The sequence below is a fragment of the Myxocyprinus asiaticus genome, chromosome 23, assembly GCF_019703515.2.
Source record: "Myxocyprinus asiaticus isolate MX2 ecotype Aquarium Trade chromosome 23, UBuf_Myxa_2, whole genome shotgun sequence".
In the NCBI taxonomy this organism is placed as follows: Eukaryota; Metazoa; Chordata; class Actinopteri; order Cypriniformes; family Catostomidae; genus Myxocyprinus; species Myxocyprinus asiaticus.
Window position 1 is genome coordinate 30,197,310 of NC_059366.1, and position 26,554 is coordinate 30,223,863.

The following is a 26,554-nucleotide window of genomic DNA, read 5'->3' on the forward strand; positions in this document are numbered from 1 at the left end:
TACTAGACGCTCGGAACTGTACGGCCTCCCCTGGACAGTTCAGTCGTGCAGCATTGGCTGAGGAGGCAGTAGATGCGCGCTGTGTCTCAACACTGTTGGAAGAGTCATTGTTCCTTGACGTCACCACTCAGCCAAGCCTGGCGCTGCTGCTCTCAAACATGTCTTTGTTATTCAGAGCTTTCCACCGGAGACCGGCGAAACGCAAAATACGGAACGAGCGATTCCTTTTATTCGCGGGAAGTGACAGGACAAGCGTGGACACACAGCTGTTTGCTTTCTAGGGTGGGAATATGTATGAGAATGAATTCCAGTCGTTTTTATTAATTTTTTAATTATATATATATATATATATATATATATATATATATATATATATATATATATATATATATATTATAACGCGAGACATTTAATAACACGTAAGTTTCCCAGCGAACAAGCAAACGAGCTAATTTGAACGCAAAGTCCCCTCATGTCAATAAACATTAAATTATCCTAATAATTACACTTCAAGATGTGATGTAAATTTAAAGCTTAAGTCGCACTAAGCACGTTTTATTTGGTCTTGGATTACAATAAAATAACGCCAAAAGATATCTTTGAGGAGTCAAACAGCAAACAAAACGCTCAAGTAAACAACATGCACTTGAGTGTAAATCCAGTCCGTTCATCTGCACGCACCGCTTGGTGTCTTCAACCCGTGTATTCCAACGGCGCGACCGCTTTCTACCTGACTCTGGGACACATTTTGTCAGCAACCAGCAAGCATGGCTCTGTGGTAATAGAATAGCCCTTGTAATTTGACACTTCAACTTGCCGTGCACTACGTTAGTTGATTCAGTCAGTCACACTAACGAAACGCCGTGCGCTTTTCCCTCAGTGTTTGTGAAGCGCGAGGAGACAAAATCGAACGCAACTTCAAATTCAGGAGCATTTTAAGCGCCTTACTGTGATTGGACCTGAAAGTAAGTTCTGTTTGTGTTTTCCTATAATTTTCACACCTCGCTCAACCCCGTGACGGGGGAAACGTTTTTTAATGCATTGCATTGAAATGAACCCGTAGCCTCCGAGCTAGCTCCAACCTCAGCTAACAATAGAGTCACTTAAAGAATCGACAAAGTATCGCTAAGATTTCTAGACACATTTGTTTTCTTCGCAGGAAACAAGCTCGTCTCAATTGCACTGATCTGAAATGTTCGCGATACGGCATTGTGGTGTTTTCGAAGCAAAACAACAACTGCTCACTATTGGGCAATTTTTCCTGGACAGTGTTGTTGAATGGAACGCGGAATTTGGCTCTGTGAACCGTGCACTAACACGTTTACCGGAGAAGCCCACCGTTTACATACAGCACTATCGTTCTGGTGTGTTGCATTGTTCAGATGAAGAGGGCACTGTCATGCGGTGGACGGTTGGTTGGCACTATAGATGGGCATTTCTAGATTAGAAGAAAATCCCCGCGAGCCGCTTCGCTGCACAAATGTGATTTAAAAACACCGGGCCTTTTTGATTAGGTGTAATTATATTGTAGCTACTTGTTAACTAATAGGTAACGGGGCTTTCAACCATGTGCTGAAATGTGATTTTGTACCACGCTGTGCTTTAGTAACACAGCAGCTTCGTTTAATAGCGGACGACCGCGTTCGAAAAGACGAGAGCCGTTGATACACTGTAAAAAAAAATGTCGAGTCTTGGAATCCGCCAATGTTTGAATGTGTGCTCATTCAAAGTCTGATACAATGTTACAAGATACAATAGCATTCACATATGACGAGAAAACTGCAAGTATCCTCTCGTTAGTCTAAATGCTGTTGTATGTTCTTTGTAAACGAACTGTTAACCGGTTCTGATGTTCAGGTTGGAAATTATACGACTTTCATCTTTGGTTAAAAAGAGCAAATGTGGTTTTCGTATATGCTTGGTTGAATGATGTGGTTTATTGATTTAGAATCGATGATGTTTGAAGAATCCTGACCCAAGCCTTACCCAGAGTCATGTTAATGCTTCATATTTTGACAGAAATTGTTCATATCTTATCAACTTAGGATACTTTTTGTTCAATACTAATATAGATTATGTAGTGTAAACAACCAGAGTTCTTCTGAACAGCAATTTGAGTTCACAGTTAATTGTTGTTGTGTTTTTGACCATCTTTTTTTCATCAAAACTGAATATTCCTTTGTACTAACTGACTGTATAACTTCCTTTTGGTGGACACAGTTGTTGAAAATAAGCGTTTGCATGTGTCTTTAGTCTTAAGTTTCCATTTGATGACGTTTGTTTGGTCACCTTTTCAGCATTGAACAATCACAGTCAGTGTTTACATGGCCGTGTGAATACTGATAATGTAATAACTTCCCCCTTACTGCAAGGTGGATATGTTGTGGAACAAAGGTGAAAGTAGCTATAACTTGCTCATTTTGAACTGTGGTGTTGGTGTCAAGTGTAAACATTGTCACAATGTACATAATGTGGTAGGCACCATAACAACAATAGCAAAAGTTTGCTCGCAGATGTTTAAGAATCAACCCACACGTAAGTCAAGACAGGAGTTTTCTCATTTGGTGAGTCTGCTGGTGTGTATTTTAAAACACCAGAGATTTACCCACCAATGTGATGTCCCCCTCTATCAGTGGCTTAACTTGTATGAGTCAGGAATAGAGAATGTATCAAGGATAAGCATTTATTTTCCTCCCACCTTCAAACAGGTCGAGGATCATCATTACCTAGGGTAGAGGCTTTAGTTATAATCATGTAAAGACACAGATAGAGCTCAAGTCATATGGTGAACAGAACTGAATAGGTATTGCACAGGACTTACTTGGGCTTAATGTGGATCAAACGTGGTCGAAAAGTTGTTTTCAACATGCCAAAATACACGGTGAAAGCATCAATAGATATGTCATATTGAACAAATTAACAGTGTCAAAATGATCTATCAGATTTTACACACAATTATTCAGTAACAGGTTTATTAGACATTAATGCTCACATCACTGCCTGTTTGTGCACATTTGTGACTTTATTGTGTCTAGCCTAACAAACGTGTTCAAGGTTGTCCAGTTTAGCAGCGTAGTCTAGTTGATCTCTTTTCACATTCAAATTCTTGGCATGTGAGACAAAAGCTTGCCTAATTCACTGGCCAATTTAAGAGTCAGAATCGTGAGTGATCCCACTTTACAATATTATGGTGATACTGGGGTCACTTTTTATGAGTTTTGCCAAGAATTGTGGAATTTTGAGATTTATTAATTTATTTTATTTACATGCAGTATGACTATCATGCCTTACATTGGATATGTCTTCGGAAAATATCAGATCCTGAGTGGTGCAATGTTGACTTTTGCCTTTAAAAGTTGCAGAGAAAGAAGAAAAATCGAAGTAGCTTTATTCTTAAGAATAGCTAAGACCTGAAATGCACAGCAGTATTTTAAGCATAGACACATGGCAACAGTGTATTATTTTAAGTATTGTGAGATGAATATCATCATTATACAATACAATAATGATTTGTTTCCCCCTACGCTAGAGAATTGATTGAAATATATCAGAGAGAAAAAATTGCTTTAGGTTAAGAAGCTTGAATAATGAGAGCTAATGTTAGCTCATGTTTATTTTTTTTACTGATTTTAGGGCAAAAGCTGGGTTAATAATGTCTTGAAACTCTTCATCTCTGTATTTCCTCTCATTGCCCAATGCCTACAGTCAGAATAAGATAAGTTAGCGTTTTAAACCTGTGGAACACTTGTCAGTGTTTTGACAGGTTGACATTTAACTGTTGGTACACTATTGTGGGGAGATTGTGAAAGAGTTGGCCCACGTTCATTCATCATAAAGCCGAACAGTTGTCTAGTCACCACCTGCACACGCCCACTCTTGAACCGAAATCTGGCTTTGTTTCTGAATCCACATGCTGCACCACAAGCATATCAGTGTTCATTATTATGCTTAATACATTGATGGCCTTTTTTAATGGCTCACATTAAGTGTTTACCTACATAACCGCCTTCTTGACTTGCGTGTTCACTTTCGTTTCTGTGGTGATAGAGGTTACGACCAGCTTTTAACAACCAGGAAATAAATTCAGCCACTGAAGTATAGCATAGCATCTTGACATCCAAACCACAAATTATTCAGACAATAGGAGTTCACGACTTATTTTGATTTCCTTGCAGACTTATAAGTACATTGTTTTGTTTCATCTTGCAGTTCGTGACCTTGGTGAAGCAGAGAGAGAGGGACTTTTGATTTTAATTACATGCATCAGCAAAGAGCGTGGTGTGGGACCAACTCTGCTTCAAGGCTGCATAAGTTGAAAGCTTGTTGAAGGCTGCCTCCAACTCTCCAGCTGACAATGTGACCATGGATGCACTGGAATGCAATGTGCAAAGCATTAGCTAGTGGGTGCCATTCTGAGTGCTTTGCTCTCAGGTATAGGGACTTCCAGGCCCACGCTGTCATAAGCTCATGCATGTTTGATTTGACGTTCTTTGAAAAATGAATGCAGAAGATGTCACAATGGCTGTATCCTGTTTCTGTCGGCGAGAGCAAGTATTTTGAATCAAAAAATTACACCAAGCTACTCTTTTTCCAATATGAGAGATTGAGATTTGGTACTAGAGGACAAAATGTACCCACCATACTGACAACTTTGCTCTATCATAAGCAATTACCTTCATTTTTTGGTGCCAATAAAAGCTTGCAGTGCTTTGAAGTCTGACTGCTGTGTGCCTTGCAAATCCAGCTTAAGCAAAACAAACGTATTGTCCTCAACCTGTTTTCTTTTGACTGAGGCAAATTGCTCTTTGTTCAGTGAGTCATGTTCTCTGTGTTAAACTGTTAGTTTTTCTACTCATTTCAGGGTTGCTTAAAGAGATCAAGCTCTGTCTTGAGAATTAATCTGCACTTTTAAGTACACTGATTATATAGAGAGCCAGTTTGGGTTAGAAGGACATTGTTTAAAGGGAAGGTTCACCCAGAAATGGAAATTCTCATAATTTACTCACCCTAGAGTTGTTGCAGACCTGTATGACTTTCTTTTGTGAAACACAAAAGCAGATGTTAGGAAAAATGAGAGCCTTGGTGACTATTTACTTTCATTGTAAGGAAACTATCCCTTTTAGCCTATCTTTTTGAAAAGCCATTTAAAATATTAGAATGAAGTAATTGGTTTCAGAAACACCATTTAATAGATTTTAAGAAAAGAACACAGTTCTGCATTTGATCAGTGCATCTGTATGCATTTATTCATAGTGTGCACAAGAACACCAACTGCAATCCATACATTTCCGTTCATTTTGTGTATTGAAATACTGCCATGTATTCCATCATGTGGAACCCAAGAACTTGTCACCATATCGTCGCTGTCTGTCGCTGTCTGTGAGTGGGAGATTTCCTCCATCCCTGCAAGTGATCGCTGTGATTCTGAGAGCGACGTGCAATTACATTCAACACGGCCCAGGGGATTCATACATGTTTTCTGACAAAGTAAATTAATTAGGTTTTCTAAGGAAAGATAAATATTATTTCTCATCTAAATTTGGCTTTTAGGAGAAGGAGGATTTGTGTGCTGCTCGTGAAATGACATGCACACATAACCTTGGCTGATACATTTGCACAAGGTGAGACTAAACTACGAGATGTCAGTAGAAAATGACAAATGGATGGAATGAAATTCATACTAGATCCAACAAATCCCTTGGGGTCACAGAAAAAATGTGAATTTATATTAAATGTAATTGTGTCCCAGAGTTCTCTTTTTATTTATATTTAGGTTGTTTTGCATGCCATGGATATTTTGAAATTTTTAATATCAGAGTGCACGTAAGCTGATCTTGTCTTGTTTATTTCTGAATTTAAGTCTGGTTAAATGTGAAGTGTGTAATTCCTGCGTCACTAGCATCACCAAATGGAATAGCAAAAATAATAATTGTGTTCAAACGGATATCCCGAAAACTCCCCAGATAGACCCGCCCCAAACTCACGCCATTGGTTGAGCCAAAGGTTTTATGTTAGGCTGGTCATACTGCTCAAACAGACAGAGCAATGTCTGATGTGTGGTGATTGTGCCACAGAGCCAGTGTTTATACTTTTCTGGGAAATCAGCCTACCAATGATGCATTTATAGTTGTCTCTGCATGTTAAGATTGGATGGGAGAAAGTGTTTTAACATTGAAAATCTTGTGCAATAAAACAACTAATTTACCTTACATTTTAAGCATTTTATTATAATCTCTTTGAGGTATCATATATATATATATATATATATATATATATATATATATATATATATATATATATATATATATAACTCTGATTTTCCATGTTTTGTTTGAAACTTGTAATTATCTGGGTTTCAGAATCAAAGATCTGCAAGGCTCAAAGCTTTCTTTACCAGTTATTAACAGTTCAAGCCAGATCTCAGAATGAAAATATATTCCACCTCTTGCTCCACAAATACACTTCATGCATCACAGCCTCCATGCAGAGCTCATGAGGTGACAGCTGTAGGCAACAGAGAGACTTTCATGGAGAGCTAGTGCAGACTTGGCGCCAGAGCATGATAAATCCAGAGCAGTGTAAGTGTGTTTGTTTGCGTGTGTATGTCCAAGCTCAAATTGGCAAGCAATTGCAAGCACCACTTCCCAGGTAAGTGATGTGTGCCCTGACTCACTGGCCACTATGTTCCCTCCACTCTCATTCACCCCAGACTGCTTCACACTCTCATAAGCTCATGTCTTTTAATTTCTCTAACTGGGCTATTTTGATAAAGACCCATATTAGAAACCCCCAGATTGCAAATATTGTAAAATGGCAGGTCTGGTGTAGTTTTTGCTGAAACTTGTCATGGAAAAAATCAAGTTGATTTAATGGTGAATAGGTTCTTAAGAAATCCAAAGCAATTAGATTTTTTTTTTTTTTAAAACTGTGTAGTCAGAGGTTAATTTATGCTGTAACAAGTTGAAACTGTAAGTTTTATATCTTGTGAATAGTGGCACAATAAAGTTGTCAGTTAAATAGGAGCGATAAGAGTAAGTGATATCACAAATGAAACTTTTATATTTTCATGCCTCATTCATGTGTGCATCATCTGAGAAAACAGAAGCCATTGTAGCACTGATCATTTATCATTGCTGTAATGAGATTAAACTAATCGTGTATTCCAGAGACAGCAATGATACACTGTATGGGGCTTGCCAGGGATCATCTTCAAACAGTATTTGTCATTGTCTCTCAGTGCTTTTTAATTAACTGTTGACAAACAGAACAAGCCTTTTGGGCTCTATGATTTAAAAGCAGTCCCGTTCCAGTGTGTCTTAAAATACAGTTGCTTAAAAGACAAATAGCTGGAAAGAAACACATTTTGCCATTTATTGGACAAAAAGTCTTGGAGTGTTTTCTTATACTCTGTTCTAAAATCTAGTGAGCTGCCTATGTAGGCAGCATTTTAAGGCATCATAAGCACACTCCCAGTTAGAGATGCACCGATACCATTTTTTCTCCTCCTACCCGATTCCGATACCTGAACTCTCAGTATCTGCCGATACCATTCCCGATCCGAGACCAGTTCTTAATTAGTTTAGAATATCTACATCTCATTGTGTGTAACTGAATGGGGGTACTCTTATATGCAAAGAAACTAAAACCTTACTACACATTATTTCATTGTAAAAGAGAGAGAGAGAAAAAAAAATCTAATTTGTAGCCTATTGGAAAAAAAACTTTATTTTTAAATAGCCTACTGGATAATGCAGAAAAATTTACAGCGATTCCAGTAAAAGTCTTCAGTAGAAGAGTAGCCAGTTCTCTTTTACACTATTTGTTTAAAAATTTTTTTTAACTTTATAACTTAAAAAAAATAAAAAAAACCTTTTCTTTGCAATTTCTACAACTTTTTTTTTATTTTTATTTTACTTTTTTGTTCACTTTAATTGTAATAGGATATCCACTTTTCAATCACAGTAATTTAAATCTCAATAATAATAATTTTATAATAATAACAATACTAACAACAATACAAATATTAATAAATATTATCATTTTATTTTACAATAGTAATGCTTTTCAGTCATAATTTCTTTCGTAAAACCCTGGGGCTTTTATTTTGTCACTCCAGGAAGACGTGATCATAGAGTGTTTGTGTGTTCACAGTAGTTTAATGTGCTTTTCATTGAAGATCTGGTGAATCGCACCTCCAATTCCGATCTCAATGCAAGTTATAAGCGAACAGAACTATCGAGCATCTACATCTGAGATGCAGATCGTGTGGAGTGCTCACATATTGCGCACCACTGTGAGAGCTGAAAACAGTGCGTTACCATTAGGGGTGTGACGATACACAGCTCACGAGACGATACACGATACTGGGTTCACGAGAACGAGACAAGACAATATTTTAACACTATATACACTACCAGTCAAAAGTTTTGAAACACTCATTCATTATAATTTTTTTCTTCACATTTTAGAATAATAGTAAAGTCATCAAAACTATGGAATAACATAAACAGAACTATGGGAATTATGTTGTGACTAAACAAAATCCAAAATAAATCAAAACTATGTTATATTTTAGCATCTACAAAGTAGTCACCCTTTGCCTAGAATTTGCAGACATGTACTCTTGACATTTTTCTCAACTTCTGGAGGTATCACCCTGGGATGCTTTTTAAACAGTACTGAAGGAGTTCCCATCTATGTTGGGCACTTATTGGCTGCTTTTCTTTATTATTTGGTCCAAGTCATCAATTTCAAAAACTTTTTTTTTAAATAAATTTTAGTTTTGTAATGAAATAAATTATTATGGTGGCACAATTATATTTTTGTCTACAAAACTAATTTCAAACATTTAAGCATACGCCTTCAGATCAAAAGATTTAGGCAAGTGTTTCAAAACTTTTGACCGGTAGTGTATATGACTGGAAAAATATAGTCTTTTATTCGACTGAAAGTCACAAAATGCAAAACAATGCAGGTGTATTTTGAAATGTTTTAACTAATCATCTTGTAATGAATGTCACTTCCATTCTACTTGTAGTATGAATTAACATATGCATTAAAAGACAGAACAATATGCAAGCACTGTAAAAGGTTTTGCCATAAACTCAACTGACTGGCTTCTCTCCTGTATGATTTCACATGAGTCTCTTCAGACCTGGTTGATTTTAGTTGAGAGCTGCGGTGGTTCTGTAGGTGTCTTTGCATAGTGCTTGTGTTAGCTGCGGTGTATGGCACTATTTTCTTACAGTGCTTACATATTGACTGTGTCTTGTTTGGAAGGCTGCGTCCTCCGGAGGTCACATTTGTCGGCCGCATACGTCATCGAGGCTGTCTCGTTTCATTTTTTTATTTTTAATAGATAAAAAATAAGAGAAAGAAAAAAAATGAAACGAGACAGCCTCGATGACGTATGCGGCCAATAAATGCAACCTCCGGAGGACGCAGCATTCCAAACGAGACACAGCCTTTGTTCGTGTCTTGTCTGTCAATCTGTCGCTGTTTATTGTTTCCACCGGGTACCTAAAATGCTGCCACACAAACGATTTAAAAGTGGCGGGGGCATCTTCTGTGCTAATTTCTCCCTCACACTCCGTCATGCTGATATTGTGAGACAGCTTTTCACCTCAACGAGAAATATCATCACGTTTTAATATCACGAGATCTCGTCACACCCCTAGTCATCATACCACGCACTAACACAACAGAGCACCACTCATTTACTGAAGTGCGCTGCTCATGCAGACTATATATTATATTTATTAAATGCAGCCTTTTGAGGTTTACTAAGCTATCATATGTCTTCAAGAGACTTTAAATAACTTGCACAAGTCATATGGACTACTTTAATGGTGCTTTTATGGTTCTTTTATACCATTTTTGGAGCTTGATGGTAATGACCATGATTAACACACAGTATCGGATTTGGATCAGGCTTGCTGGACTGATACCCGATCTGGTGAAAAACGTCAGTATTGGAGCCGATACCGATCCATGTATAGGATCGCTGCATCCCTGTTCCCAGTGCAAAGGCTGTTCTGCATTATTATATTATATTTAAGGCTGCACCGCATGTATCCTTGGTGGAGAAAAATAAATTCAATTAAGAAATATTGATTATAAATTAACCCTTTCATACGTACTAACACACACTTTCATGCCGACAAAGGCTGCGCTGGTCAAGCGTCTGTTATTTATATTTGCTCAAACAGTTACTCATACAGTCTTTTAAACCACAGAATAAGTTTATTTTATATGCAGTACATACATCCAGCTTGTCACCCAAATACTACGATAAAAAGTTTACATTTCTTATGCACAGTCAATACATCAAATGCGATCTTCCTCCGATATGTGCAGCCATTTGTTTACATTAGTAGTGGTTGTCATTCGTCAAACAAACAGCTACTCAAAGAGTTTTTTCAAGCACATATTATGTTTATTTTATTAAACAAACAGCCTAATTGTCTCAAAAGTACCACGATAACAGTTCACAGCTTGTATATGCACAGCCATCATATCTATACATGATCTTCCCATGCATGCAGCCATATCTGCTGATTAGGTGCATATGCGGTTTTCATTCACACAAACAGCAACTTGTCTTTTCAGGCAAATACATTTGTTTTCTGAAACAGAGAGCCAAACTATCACACAAAAGCACCACGATAACAGTGTAAAACTCATATACTCACAATGAAAACATGCAGATCGAGCTCGATTATCCGATGCACGCAGCCAGATCTGCTTACATTAGTGCTTGACACACACACACACACACACACACACACACACACACACACACACACACACACACATACACACACACAATGTCTGAGATGTCAAACAGTGCATAGGCAAACCGGACTGCTGATATTATTCATTTGTTTTTTTTACAGCTATAATAATGAAATAAATAGAACAAAAACAGTACAACAGACATAACCCATTTGTTCACGTTTACTATATTATATACAGTATTTTTTTATGACAAGAAATAAAAAATTACGAAAAAAAAAAAAAAAAAACTCATGTACACTTTGCCCCCTCTACCAGCTGTGCAGTGTCACGTGCAAAAATAACTCACTCCAGGGGGCACTAGAGAGGAATTTGTAGACCCTACTCAAGAAAAGGTTAACATATAGGCTATTTCAATACTCGATAAAAATATATAGTTTATTGTAAATGGATTATTTTACTCAATATTTGTGTGTGCTGTGTATTTTTGGGCTAATTAAAATATTGTGCTATTAGCTTAGCAGCATGCTAATGTCAAACTACTGAAATCAATTGCTAATTGTGTGGTGTGCATATTGCTGTCTTTGCAGAGCGTGCCAAATCGGTCACTTATGATGTTCCATGAGGTTAGGATGCTGACTTGGAAGTCAGCTGTCTACGTAGGCAGTAGGCTGCGATGCAGCTCACTATGTTTTCAAACAGAGCTTTAACAGAGGCCTATGTATTTGCCTTACATGTGTTCAGTCTTTCATTAGTGGCTACTGAGATTGTTAACGTGATCTTTCTCTAGTGAGCTTGTTGCTGATGGACAAGCAAACAGTGTTCACATGAAATGTTTTAATTCCACTGCTAGCGCATCAATCTGGCATGCCTTAAAGATGGCACAGCCTCTGTTACATCCCGCTGTTGTTTTCTATTGTGCCATGGCCCTGGGTGAGATGTGGACCATCAGAGTGAATTGTTGTTTTATTAGCTAGATTGAGCTGGTGGCGTAGTGCATGTAGGGTGCGCATTTTCAGAGGGTGGCTTGGAGAGCTCCTGACTCTGCATCTGCAGTAAGCAGTCACAAGGGACGGATGGCACATGCCAGCTCAAATTTCCACGGCGGCCCTCAGATGAGAAACAGCAGACCATAACGGGCAGATCTTCCTTCCCTATTGCCATCACAGATATGGAAAAGCAAAGCACCTTTTTCATGACATCTAGAGCATCTAATCAAATAACTAAGCATTATTGAGGTCGTCTTGTGGTGCCAAGCCCTGTTCTAGCTCACGAAAGCTGCCTTCAAGTACAAGACTCTCTCCAATTTTCTCAGGAATTCTTTTGACCCTTGAACATGGAACGGAGGAAACCCAATCTGGAGTGCCCTGAGGGGTTCCTCTGCTAGAGAATTCCCACCCAGATAGCTGCCAACACCCACACAAACATTTGTGTAGGTTTGTTTTCAAGGAAGAGAATGCAAACCTCAAACCTGCGTCACGCTACAACCTTCGACAACCTCATACAGCGAAGCAGCTTGTTTTTTAGTGGGCAGGTGGGAAGTATAAATCTAGTTGAACATGAGCACTGGGGCAAGTTCTTATGTGCTGTTGTATCATTAATTAGATCATAAGTTGTACCAACAAAGAGCTGCAATGTACATGCTGGTTTATTTCTGGTCTTTCTGCATAGAAAAGTGGAAGGAAATACTGGGTCTAAGATTGATAGAATTATGATTTTCTTTATTGCTATCAGTGTACATTAAAGTTTATTAGTTTAACATTTTTCTCAACTTCTTGAGGTATCACCCTGGGATGCTTTTTAAACAGTATTGAAGGAGTTCCCATCTATGTTGGGCACTTATTGGCTGCTTTTCTTTATTATTTGGTCCAAGTCATCAATTTCAAAAACTTTTTTTTATTTTTATTAAATTTTAGTTTTATAATGAAATAAATGAATATGGTGGCACAATTATATTTTTGTCTACAAAAATAATTTCAAACATTTAAGCATACGCCTCAGATCAAAAGATTTTTAAGATCATGAGAAACATTTCAGTCAAGCGTTTCAAAACTTTTGACCGGTAGTGTAGGTGTAGATTATATTTGGTTAGTTGACATGACATTTCAAGGAGTGACAGCCGTGTCCTGCAGTGTGACATGCTACATTTCTAAAACTATTTAAAAAAAAAATAAAAAAAATAAAAAAACTGGTATAGCCATATTGTTATACTTGCAGATTTAATGACCATTTAATTATTATTATTTTTTAAATAATCTTGGATATCCAAATTATTATACTTGCATTTGAATATATGTACTTTTAAAAATAAATTTATTACACTGCAGGTTCTGCAAAAATACTAAAAGGTGATTTAAAATGCTGGAAAACTTAAATGGTGACCAGTTACAGCATCTAAAAAAAAAAAAAATCGTCCATGATTGGAAATAGTATATAGCAGCTATTTGTAAGACTTTTTTTTCTTTCTTCCTACTTCAAGTTAGGGCTGGGCGGTATATCAACTTTTAAAGATATATCGATATATTTTCAAACAAGATATATCGTTATAGTTTGATGTTGCGTTACATAATCCATTTCTTTCTTCCGTAAAGCCGTGCCAGTGTTTGCATCTCTCCACTCTCACACTCTCCGCTCAACCCTGCCCCCACTCTCCCTCTGCCTCTGTGCGCAAACCCGGCCCCCACTCGCTCACAAGTTCTCCTGCATCATGGAGAAAGACACAGTGCTGGTCCACACTGCCGAAGAAAACTCACCCTGTGTCTCAATCAGCTCCCTAGTTCCCTATGTCGTGAATCAGTATATCGTGAACACGAATTCGGGCACTGGTAAGGGTACTGATCCACTGAACATTGGGACACTTATGACTCAATCAACCGCGACATGTTAACGAAGCTTGCACATTGTAGCACAGCTGTTATTAATCAGCACCATCGCTGTATAAATTCATTTTCATTTAAGATATTCAAACGTACAATGTTATAGTGTTATAGACCTTTTTCACACTCTGGGTTTTGGAACGCGGAAGTAAACGTTTGCAGAGTAAACTTCGACAGTGGTGAATGGGAGTGAATGGGAGATCACAGCAAATATTATTTTCACTTGCCCAGTTGCTCCAAGACCAAAAGAACGTTTGAATGACTTTCCAGAAAAGGAAAAAAATAGAGAGCAAAATGGGAGAAGATGCCAAATTTACTGTCACTCTCTCAGCAGCTGTGGTAATTCATTTTTTAAAAACTAATTCCAGGGTAATATAACACAAAGCATAATGTTTTAAATTTACACTCAAAATGTAAAAAAAATTATAATATAAAAAAATTTGCGAGATTCGCACTGATAAATAAGGCGGAAATGTGTCATCACAGTTTGTGAAAAAGGTCTATTATAACAGATAAATGGCATAAAGAAATAAAAATATAAAGGAGTGTATTTTAAACCTTCTTTTAACAACTATATAACAAATATTTAAAAGATTGTTTCATTTTCATGGTAATTATGATTGAAAGACATTACAAACAACATCTCTTTTTAAAGAGCACCTATTATGGTTTTTCAAATATTACCTTTCATGTAGTGTGTTATATAGCTGATTGTGAATGTAAAAAAGTCTGCAAAGTTTCAAAAATCAAAGTGCACGACAAATGGAGTTATTGACTCCCAAAAGAAAGAACCGATTCTGAACACCTGAAACGAGTTGTTAGTAATTCCAGACTTATTTCCTGTACTAACCTATGTAATTTGGTAACAAGAAATCCGCCTCTGGTCTTCATTGGCTGCTCGCGAACAGCCTTGACCCGCCCTCAAACACTACACAAAGTGGTAGACCAATCACAACAGACTGGGACATCTGACCACTCAGAGCAGAGTAGGCTCTCTGAAAGGAGGAGTTTAGAATTAATCTTTTAGAACGGATCACTGAACGAGCCGTTTTTGACACTGGGGAAAAAAGGTAATGCTGCAATTTAAATTATGAGCAACTTAAAGTGTTTTTTGACCTTGGATGCATGTAAACCTATTGTATGAGTTTAAAAACCTTAATAGGTGCTCTTTAAGAGAAAATAATGCTTGGACTTCATAGTTTTACACTTGTGCTCGTCATATAATGACTTAAAAGACTTCAGAAGACACAAGGACGTTTCCAGTAAGGGAACATAGTGAGCAACAATGCTCCCTGGTTTTTTACAACACGTGGGATTTTTAGGGAGCAAAGCAAACATAAACTGCAGCACGAAGAGTGTGTTAAACCTTCGCAGCCCAAAAAGTCTTCTGCCCCAAAACAAAGAGTGTTGCAAGCTTCATTTACCATCATGTGGCTTTGACTTACAACTGAACATTTAGCCCACTTCATAGAAAATACTGTGATATTGTGTATCGCCATTCAGCCTTTAAATACCGAGATATGATTTTTGGTCCATATCGCCCAGCCCTACTTCATGTCTGCTGGAATTTAAAGGAAATTACTTGACAAAAAAATGTGCTCTGAGAATTGCTCATCAATTTGATTTTGTACAGAGCAATGCATTCCCAGGCAGAATTTTTGTTGTACCATCAAGGTTTGTTGTGCTCTTTGTCTCGATATTTAAATAGAAATTGATTATTTAGATAGAAGAACAAGTGTTTTGTCTAGAATTGACCCTAATAATGAGGCGATGTACCTTGTGTTGTTAGCTGCAGCTGGTGTCTAAAGAATTACCACACGTCACTGCCCTCTGGCTATGGTTTGTCAGCTCATCTGATATTGAATAATGATCGAGGCTGGATTGTAGCGAGCCACTGTTCCAAGTGTCTGTCACTTTAAGTGACTTCCACAATGGCAGCCTTTTTCTGTATAAACCCTGTTTGGTGGTGGCTTCTTTTAAAAGGGGTGAATTGAGAGCGCTCGGGGCCTGCTGCTTTAGCACGTTTCCCGTTCATGGCCTCCCGTGAGCGGAGGGGGTTGGTGGTGGCAGTCACGTGAATAGTAATTGTATTTGTGTTGGGTTCCTTTCAGGCCGTCGCTGTAAATCTGTTTGACTCGTCACTTTGTAAATCATTATGATGGCTAAAAGCCTCTTTATTGAATTAAGAAAGGGGAGTTGTTCTCCTGAGCAAATGTAGATTTTTTGTTGTTGTTGTTTGTTTGCCCCTCACTTTTTGTGTGCTTCTGTTGGGATTGTTGGTTAAAAAGGAAAGGCTTTGCGTTTTTGTTTCTTTGTTTTAAGAGACATTTAATCAAGATTTTGCCAGATCTAATTATGAATCAGACTGGGTTCATCAACCAAAAAGTGCTCTTGTTACCTTCCTATAAAATTGCAGATTTGCATCAGATGTTCCAATTTAAAAATAGGATCCAATTTTAAAAAGTTCATAAGAGGGTTATGAACTTAAAGCTATGAGCATTCTTAGCAACTCTTGTATACAAAATATTCTCAGCTTTTTTCTTTAGTTAAAAAATAAGAATAAAAATAGTACATGCAATTTTTTTTTCTTAAGAATATTTGTGAATATAGATTAGAAACTGAACGAGTTATTGTCCATTCTTTCTTCCTCAAAATTATTAAAAGAATAATTAAAGGAATTGTTTCATCATTAAGTAGAATTGAAATTGTAACCAAATTGTTAAATCCCTTACAACTGACCACTAACTGAAAGTATTAAGGCTTTCCAACTGTTTTAGCTTTAGGTCATATAGGGTAAAAAAACATTAGATGAGGATTGTCTAACTCAAAGTGTCACTTACTTGCAAAACTGTTTTTTGTTTGACTGAAACATGACAAAGTGCATCATGTCCTAGACATCAGCTTGGCTTGTTGTCTGATAAACATCTCCATACTGCTCTGCACTCCTCTCTACCACTCGTGGCTGGCATCACACGTGGCAGCAGGCATTTGTCATTCTGAGCTGATGTACTGTCACTACACACACTAGACAGGAGAAGAGAACTACGGTTCTTCGTGATTCTTTTTCTTGTTTGCAGCAACATCGAGAAAGTCAAGCTTTTGAAAAAGATGTCTTTTATCATTTCTTTCTAGATGGAATTGTCAACTGAAATTATAAAAAATGTTTCAGTCAGGACCACTTCCCTTATATGAATACTTGACTTGAATTCTTGAATGAATACCTTGTTCACTTGTAGACAATTAAAGCGATCTGTTCAGTTGCTTACTGAACAGTGGGTGGCTAACCGTACGTTTTTTGTTTTGTATTTCACCGAGAACTGTTACACCCCTTTTTTACACCTGGTATTATGATGCATCTCAGGTGATCCGATCACATGTAGTCAGATCGTGACACATCGCTGTTTACACATGGCTACTTAAATGCGTCTCATGTGACCACTGTGTTCGGATTTCGAGTGGAGGGTCTCTGATTTCATGACAACATACATCAATCATTATGTCAGTGTGCTTCTGCTTGAAAGTAAACTGCGAAAAAGTCAGAAAAGACAAAGAAAGTGCAAAAAAACACAGCACTGTTTCTCCCAAATGCAGATGAAATTGAATCTAAGCACCATTATGTCCATTATTTTAGTGGATTTCCTGTAGTAAAGAAGCTTTAGCTGTTCGAGCTTCTCATCTGTGTTGATATCAGACAAACACTGCAGAAGATCCATGAAGTTCTCGTACTTGTGTATGGATCTTCTTTTTTTTTTAATTTTCCAATAAATGTTTTTTTTCCTTTTAAGCAGCTCATAATTTACAAAGTTTAAACTCTTCACTGCTTCACTGCTGTCCGGGACAGATCACAAATGTGATGTGGTCACATGCGCTTTGACTACCTTTGTATGTGGTTTTTGTGATCTGATCGCAAAATGTTTTGACCCCCTTTAGACCTGTATTCAGCGCTGACCACATGTGATCAGATCATCCCAAACACATCTTAATACCAGCTCTAAATGAGGTCAACAAGACTCAGCACAGTGGAATAGAATAGAATGCATGTTTTTGTAGACATATTTTTAAAAGTTCTTAACATTTATTTTAAGTTTTAACAATTATTTTAACTTGACACTTCATTTTATAACATGGCAATTATTGTACAACATGCTGAAGAAGCAGCAAGACAAGTCACAATGGTCAAAGATGCCCGTCTAGCATGTTTTCAAAATTTATTTCAACAAATAAAAAATATAAAAAATACTGCAGCAGAACACATCTGTGTGAACAACCCCTAACAGAAGTGATAGTCCTCCTTGTATCAATTACAAAATCTACTCTCAGTCTTGTCTACAGATAATAAACATCTCATTTGTCATCATTGAATTGTTTTATGTATATCTGCATTATAGCGCTCATCCTTCTCTCTAGATGTCAGCATCAGTCATTGAAAAATCCATATTGGCTGATCATTAATATTTAAATATTAAAAGCCTCAAACAGGTAATGTCAAATTTTGGGTGCTACTTCTGAACACAAAAGAGTGTCCTGTTTAATCACCAGTAAGAAAGTGGGTAGTATGTACTTTAATATGTTTGTGCTGAGGGAGGGCTTGAGGTTCCTGGAAGCCTAAACTCTGATGGGCAGCTCTACTTTTGTAGTGTGAGGGAGGAGAGAGGGCTGGAATTTCTCACAGTTGACAGTCTGACAGAGTAACAACTCAAGCTGAAAACTCAGTTCTGGAAAATATTGAGGTTGGAGGAAGTTAGTAGGCTGCAAAAGTGTGGAAGACTTTGTGTGCATGGTGATAAATTTGCCCCTGGCAAAACAACTTTGCTTTTGGAATTATATGGAGTTTTAGGTGAGGCATTTTAATATTATCTCAATTGGTGGGAAGTTTCCTGACTACATTTCACTTAATTTCAACAATGCAGAAATCATATTCTTAACGAGTATCTTTGTTTTGTTTTCCAGTGAATATATCAAAACATCATTTAGACAAGATAGATTTACTTGACAAGCACAGTTATTAAGACTTGTAAGTATACCAAGTATAATAAGGCTTGTTTGTGTACCTTGAAAATAAGTGAATTCTGTCTTCTGGCACTAGATGATGGTGTCTTCTGTCTTTTTTTTGCACTTGTTTATGCATAAAAGAAGCAAAAAACTTTAGCAAATGAAAAAAAAAGTATATTCAATAAAGATTCTCTGAAAACAGGTGAATCAGGTGAATTTACAGTCTGATCTCATGAAAATTGGCATAATTTTTGCAAAATTCTATTATATTAGGCCTATATTACATCTATGTCCACTTGAGTAGCACTAAAAGCGAGTTACATTTTCTCCCAAACAGATGAGTTTTTTTTTTTTTTTTTTAATTTGGAATGCCCAATTTCCAATGCACTCTAAGTCCTCGTGGTGGCATGACTCAATCTGGGTGATGGAGGATGAATCTCAGTTGCCTCCGCGTCTGAGACCATCAATCTGTGCATCATATCACGTGGCTTGTTGAGCGCATTACTGCAGAGACATAGTGTGTGTGGAGGCTTCACGCTATTCCCCGCGGCATCCACGCACAACACATCACATGCCCCACCGAGAGAGAGAACCACATTATGGTGACCACAAGGAGGTTACCCCATGTGACTCTACCCTCCCTAGCAACCGGGCCAATTTGGTTGCTTGGGAGTCCTGGATGGAGTCACTCAGCATGCCCTGGATTTGAACTCACGACTCTAGGGGTGGTAGTCAGTGTCTTTACTCGCTGAGCTACCCAGGCACCCCAACAGATGAGGTTTTTAAGGTTAATGCTCTATCAAGTTTTAAATCAGTACTCATACCCCGGTCCTTTGCATCACAAGTGTGATGCTCTATCAGTTAAACTATGGCATAATTTGGTTGGACTTGAACAAGCTTGTAAATGCAGTTGTACATGTAATGCAAACGTTAAAATGTATTGGCTTACAAGTACTGGTAATGCACTATAGTAAAAGTGTTTTGATGTAATAAACAGCATTATGTAAGGAACAGGGTGAAAAGTGTTTACATACTGGAAATCTATTTATCATATTAATCCTATTAATCATTTATTCATGATTTTTGTGAAATGGAATGAAAAGCAATGCTATTGTAGCACCTCTAGTGGTCATTTTACCAGGAAAATAAATGAACCACGTAAAAATCATTTTGTAAAAATGTAGGTAAAGTAATGTGACCATGGGATTGATTTTGATTTTGGCTGATTCATCAGTTTATCATTTCAACAAATTGGTTATGACAATTTAAGTGATTAATAAATAGAAGATTAAAATGAAGTCCCATTACAGTAATAGACACCCTTAAACTGCCTTCGGGATAGATTCAGCTCTCTAAGGAGAACAGACTGTTAGCCCAGATTCGATCATTCATTTAGGATTTTGTGAATTATCTCAAAAGTGAATCTGACATTTTGTTTATTTAGTTTTCCCACAAAGTATTGTTAAGCGAAAGACAGTGCAGACAGATTGCATTCAGGCCTGTCAGTCACAGGTGCAGTCTTTTCCGACTCTGATAGCTAATTAAGTTGTGACACATGTTTGGAAAGATGCCCATGTACCAGTGGATTATGAAATTATTATAGAAGGCTTTCAGAATAGAGGAGCAGAAAGATCAATATTGCATGTTTACATAAGCTCATTACTAAGGACTTCAAACGCAGGACACCATGTCTGTTGTATTATGTATGTACTATGTGGTTAACACTTGCTAGACCTCTTATACTCGTGTTGCTAATTTGTTAGTGCAATAATATATTCAAAGTAATTATAGTAGGGTACAGCAGGGCTAAATGTATACCTAAGGAAAATAGCTTTTTTTCTGGTCACAAAGTGTATCAGGATTCAAGAAATACATGTATTTTTATTGAATATTGATGGAGCAACATAATTTGAAAAGAAATAACAAGAAAATGTTGTTTTGAATAAAATTTCTTTCTTTCTTGTGATAAAAGGTAGGGATGTTCTCGACTTGTCGACTAAACGGTTCTGATGCTGCTAGTCGACACTGGAATCACTAGTGGGTTAAAATTTTACGTCATTAAACTGTTCAACATTTTTACACATTTACTTTTGGCTTTATATTTTATATAGGCTGCACCTAAATACACATTTTAGATATAATTAATGATACAAATATTATTTAAAAAAAGAGGATTTCTGGAGCAGATACAAAGTTTCATTTCACTTCAGGCTGCGCGTGCTTCTTCCCTCTCTCAATCACTGTGCGCTCACTCCACGCAGGAAAATGTCCTCTCGCTGGACAAGCAAACTCAGCTAAGTAGCTATGAAATCACTTCGGCGGTGGTGCGGGAAGTGTATTTCCGAAACGTTGGGTTTCAATTCGCTATGGATGTTTTTACATTTGAGTCTTCTTTAAATCTGTGCATGCAGAGTTATTTTCCCGCCGAGCGGGCTTTTTCAAGTGCAGGATAGCCGCCTCAGGTGAGTGAAGTCCCATCTTTCACCGGACCATGTCGACGTGTTGATTTTGCTCATCAAAAATTGTTGCTTTTTAGTAAGTAGCCTAGAAAATGACTGTTTTATGCAAGAAATGCCTTTTCTTTTTTTTTTTTTTGTAATCTGCTGATTAAGAAGGCTATTTTCAATGAGGTGCCGACTGCTTAACGGGTCAGACTATCTATTATTCTGTGTGCACATCATGTTTAGAATACATTAGGTTTATTGTAGGCTACATCATAGGCCTATTTTTTTCTATCCTATAGCAATTTCTTTACATCGTAACTGTCATTGGTTAATATTCTTTACAGAACAGCTGTCATATTAGATCAATGGCTAATGCACGACTGCACGTTGTGAAATATACACAACTTTTCAGTACATTTTTTCTCTCTCGTAGATTTGGCTTACCTGTTTACTTTCTTTTATTCTTCTTTATTATTTTCAACAATGTCCTGACTGTTTTAATATAAGTAACTTTTACTTGGTGAATTCCATTTAGATTAGGCTATTAGGGTTGCGCTATTGGTCCTGCACTATTCATTCAGTTGTTTTCAATAAATAAACATGTATTCGCTAATGGTGAATGCATGTCATGTTCTATATTTAATGTACAATGATGATAATGCAAGGCGAGCACGTCACAGATAAATGCCCCTTTTAAAGAGCACCTATTATGGTTTTTAAACATGCCTAATTTAGTTTTAAAGGTCTCATACAATAGATTTACATGCATCCAAGGTCAAAAAACACTTTAATTTGCTCATAATTTAGATTGCAGCATTACCTTTTTTTCCCAGTGTGAAAAACTACTCGTTCAATGATCCGTTCTAAAGGATTCATTCTAAACTCCTCCTTTCAGAGAGCCTACTCTGCAATAACTCCATTTGTCGTGCACTTTGATTTTTGAAACTTTGCAGACTTTTTTACATTCACAAACAGCTATATACACACTACATGAAAGGTAATATTTGAAAAACCATAATAGGTGCTCTTTAAGCAGAATTTAGTGTCAGATTTGGAATAGATTAATTATTTTAAATGGGTCACATAAACTTTTTTTTACTGCTTTCTGAAGGTTAGTTTCTTTTTAGACTAGTCGACTCCAAAATTTTCATTTAAACATCAGTGAAATGAGTCGTTCTGCACATCCCTTGTGAAAGGCCCCCTGGGGGGTTATATTGATATACCGTGGATACAGGGGCAATAGTTATAGGGCACAATTTGTCGACTTATGCAAATACTTTTGGAATAGCAATATGCTTATTTTGAGCAACATATTAAGAAAGTGCTTATTCACAATAACCACTTCAGAAAAGGGTGCACCATTTCTTGTTCATTTCAATCACATTTGGAATTTCATTACATCTCAAGTATTCTATAAACTAATGAATCTCCATTGTGATTGGATCAGTCAATTTGAGCCCACTTTGAAAATTTTTCTTAACAAATCAATTCCCCCACTTAAGAAAAGCAATGTGTTTAATGGGAGCATTTAACCCTGCAACAGGGGGTCTTTTTACCCCAAATATTATCCTTTCACTTATTGGACAGTTATTGAATTTTTTTTTTTATATACAGTAATTACCTTGAACAAAATTGAAAATGACAAAAAAAGTATTTTGTATCAAAATAAATGGGATAATTTCCAGGACATTCATTAGCTACATAAATTTGCAACATTTAAAAAAATTATTAAGTATTAGGTCAAATTACCCCCAAATCCAACTTTAGACGTTACACGCAATGATCTCTTGGAACCATTACATTTTGCAGTGCGTGGTGAAAAACAGGTGTTTAGTGAAGTACTGTGGTAGTTTTTGATGCTATTAAGTGTTTGGGAGAAAATCAAATCAAAGGAGCCTTTTACCCCAGGAGGATTTTAGCCCTGTTGTACCCTAAATAGAGTAAGTAATAGCCTATAGGCCTATTTTTAAACAAAATACACAATATCGGCTTAATCTACTTTCACATTCCATGTAAACATATTGATCATCCTTTGTAGTGTTTGCCTTATTGTGTATGATAAACATAGTCATTGTGAAATCATTAGACTAAGACTTTAATTAATTAAATTTAATTAGAATTAAGACTTTAATTATAAAGTCTGTGTCTGTTATAAAATATGACTGTGATATTTTACTTAATTTTTACTGCATTTTTAAATAATTTCACTTAGTCTTTATTTGCAAATGTTTTTGACATTAATCACAATCATGTTGTTGCATGTCTTGCATTTAATTATTTGGCTCAGTCGTTGCACTGAAATGTTGTTGAATATTCAGGCACCACATGTATTACCTATTTACAAGACTTTTTATCTTTTACTTAAAATTTTTTTTAATTACTGCTAATGACCAGCACATTCAAATGCATGAAATGGTGAGATTGTGCTTTTGTTTTTTTATTTCCATTTTTAAAAAGTGACTTTGCAGTTTTACTGTTGACTTGACTGTGACTAAAATGAAATAAATAAGAATGACTGGCAAAGAGCCAAGAGAGATTACTGGCACAGCGATTGCTGTCAAAAACATCTCCGAGGATAATTAGCTGTGCTCCATCACTGACGATTTCGCTTCTCAAAGCCATGTATGTGATGCCCTGACCTGTTAAGTCTAAAGGCAGTGTAATGAATTATTATGAATGTATTGCTTAAGATCAAAATTATACACACAGTTTCCTGTAATTTACTTAATAATAACAACCTCTTTTCTAATTATATATCTGATTATAAATACTGTATTGTCACCATATCCTGATTGATGTATAGTGGAACGCCCACTAAATATTTACCTTTGTAGAGGTTGTCTGTGGTATTGCTTTGTGGAAGTGGTTGATTAGTGTTGGTTTTCATTGGTTGCTTTAAAGGAAGGAACTGAGTTCAACACATTTTACTCTTCGTCAGTCTATCCAATGCAGAACTGAAAGTCGTTTTGCTATAAATAGCAGGCAGAGTGTTGTGCAGTTGGCAATAATTGCAGCATATTTTCTTATCTGATATGATTCTATAGCACTGCAAATAATATGCTTACTCTTGTGTTTTTGTCTTGTTTTCCAGTAAAAATATTTAAACATCCTTAAAACAATCACATTTACTTGAGGCAAAATTACATAAGATATAAAGTCTTTTTTTCAGAGATATTTTATCAAAATGTCTATCTATATCTATAAAATATTTATGCCTAAAAAAAAAAAATAAAAAAAACCCTCAATGGGATTAGAAAAATGAACTTGTTTTTCATTGAATTAAGTTTACTCTTACCCCATTTGCAAATATAGTTTTTTTTGTTGTTTTTTTTGTTTTTTTTTTGTTTTAAGTGTATCGGTACACTAAAGTTTGTAATTTTGCTTCTCAAGTAAATGTATCTCATTAAAGGATGTTTACCTATTTTGAATGGAAAACAAAGCAAAAATACTGAGTAAGATGGTTTTTTTCCCCTCGCAGCCCAAGCTACCTTTCAGAAGAACTACAACTCTTTACTTGATCTGTTTGCAGCGTAGTCTGGTATGATCTCAGCAAAGCTGACGTTGACGTGGCACAAAAAGAGTGCTATTAGCTATTATCCTCAATCAAAGGTCATTTGCTTGTTGTAGAGAAATCAGAAGCAATAATAGGATCCAGCTGAAATGTCATTTTAGACCGTAGACAAAATCGATGGATGGAGAGAAGGAAAGGGCTACTGGCAGGGAAAGTACAGGAGCTTAGTCACAGCCTTGGAACCCTGGATTACTGTTGACTTCCAAGGAAAGCCTTGACCTCAGAAGGGATTCCCCGAACAATTGACATGTTCCACGCTGAAAGCGTAAACCTTCCCACCAAAAGAGAAAACATGGGATGACAGAATAAATATGTGTTGGTATTATCATGGTGTTTAATTTAATTATACTCTAAAGTTTCAGAAGAAATCTAAACAATGTCTCAACCTATGCTCATTTTCAACCAAAAAAAAAAAAAAAAGCTAATTTTTTAGATGACACATGTTTGCAGGAGGTTTCAGTGACTCCTGAAGTAAGACAATAACCGTCTCTGATGTTGGAAGCCGGGCTCCAGAGGGCTGCCAGACTTTGATGTCGTGATGCCAGGCCAGAAAGCACTTGCATGCAGATTCTAATTGGGAGATTGGCACCGGAGGACTGTTTAACATTGAGTAATACCCGAGTCGATCCGACAAGACCCCGGCCGTGATCAGACAGCGATGATGATGATGGTGCTGTGTGTGTGGTGTAACTTGCAACATTGTAAAATTAGGATGAGAAAGTGCGGGCCGGGAAATAATGTGAGGCAGAGCGGAGTTAAGGCACACAATAGCAAATTAGCAATGCTAACGTTAGCAGCCATGGCAATGAACAAGCAATCGTTATTATTGTTCAAAAGGGCAAACAGTCTAAGTTATCTTATGCAAGATACAAAAAAACTGCAAAGCTGATTAGAAACAAGTCGCATTTGTCATCCGTCACCATGACAGCAAGTGGACTTTTGAAGATGAAATAATGACTGGATTAGCTATGCTGTTTCAATGAGCAAGAGAGGAATCACAGAAAACCTGGTTGTATTTTACCAACTTTCTTGGCAAGGAGGATGGATTATATGCATCACGGCCAGGCACAGAGGAGAAGGCTACTAACGTTACATTAGGTAAGACACAAAGTTTTGTTTTCACATCTTGTAAATTAACTTGTTAATAGCAATCAGCTGTGAAATCGGTGTCGATCGGGTTTGTGTTTCCCGGCTAGGTCCGGGTCTCAGCTTTCAAATAATAGATGGGTCCGGTTGGGGTCCGGCATTTCTCGGTTCTGTATGGGAAAGGGTCCAAGCTTTCAAATAATAGACTGGTCCGGTTCGGGTCCGGGTAGTACATTTCCGGGTCTCTTTGGTTTCGGGCACTAATTTTTGCGGAAACCATTTGAATTCTGCACAGAATTCTACATTTCAGCCTTGAATTTACTATTGTAACACTAACTGTACTTTAGGCAGAAATAGATTCATAATAAATATCATATCACTACTACAGCTCTATTAAATTTGTAATAGCCAACACAGGGGAGTGAGGGAATATTATTCATTTTTGTTACAACTTATAAATGTTTATATTTTGCATTTATTGTTTTTAAATGTTTATGTCTATGGTTTATAATTTCAAAATATGCTATTGTTTGTTTTATAGAAATCAAGTTACATCTAACCATGTTAGTGAAAATCCATATTCCATGTGCTTACTATGGTCTTGTTACAAATAACACAGTTAAAACAAACAAACAAAAAAACTATGGTAAACTTTCATAAGGGCAAATGCAAAATACGTGAAAACATTTTTACGATGAAAAAGAAATGCGTAAATCCTAAAAAAATAAAACAAACAAAAATAGGCTAAAATATATTTTTTTTAATGCAAGTAAATATAACTTATTTTGTTTGCCTTCAGAAATTCCAAGAGATTTGAATCAATAAGAACCTGATGAAATAAACTAAGCTGC

The 26,554-nt window shown here is 36.7% G+C and overlaps 1 protein-coding gene across 1 annotated transcript in view; it reads left to right on the plus strand.

Moving 5' to 3' along the window:
* Positions 1–791: 791 nt before the first annotated feature.
* zmiz1a (zinc finger, MIZ-type containing 1a) overlaps positions 792–26,554 on the plus strand; it is a 209,004-nt gene continuing 183,241 nt past the window's right edge. Inside the window, exon 1 of the mRNA XM_051652211.1 lies at positions 792–965. The gene's annotated coding sequence lies outside the window, so the exon portion shown is untranslated. The remainder of the gene's footprint in view (positions 966–26,554) is intronic.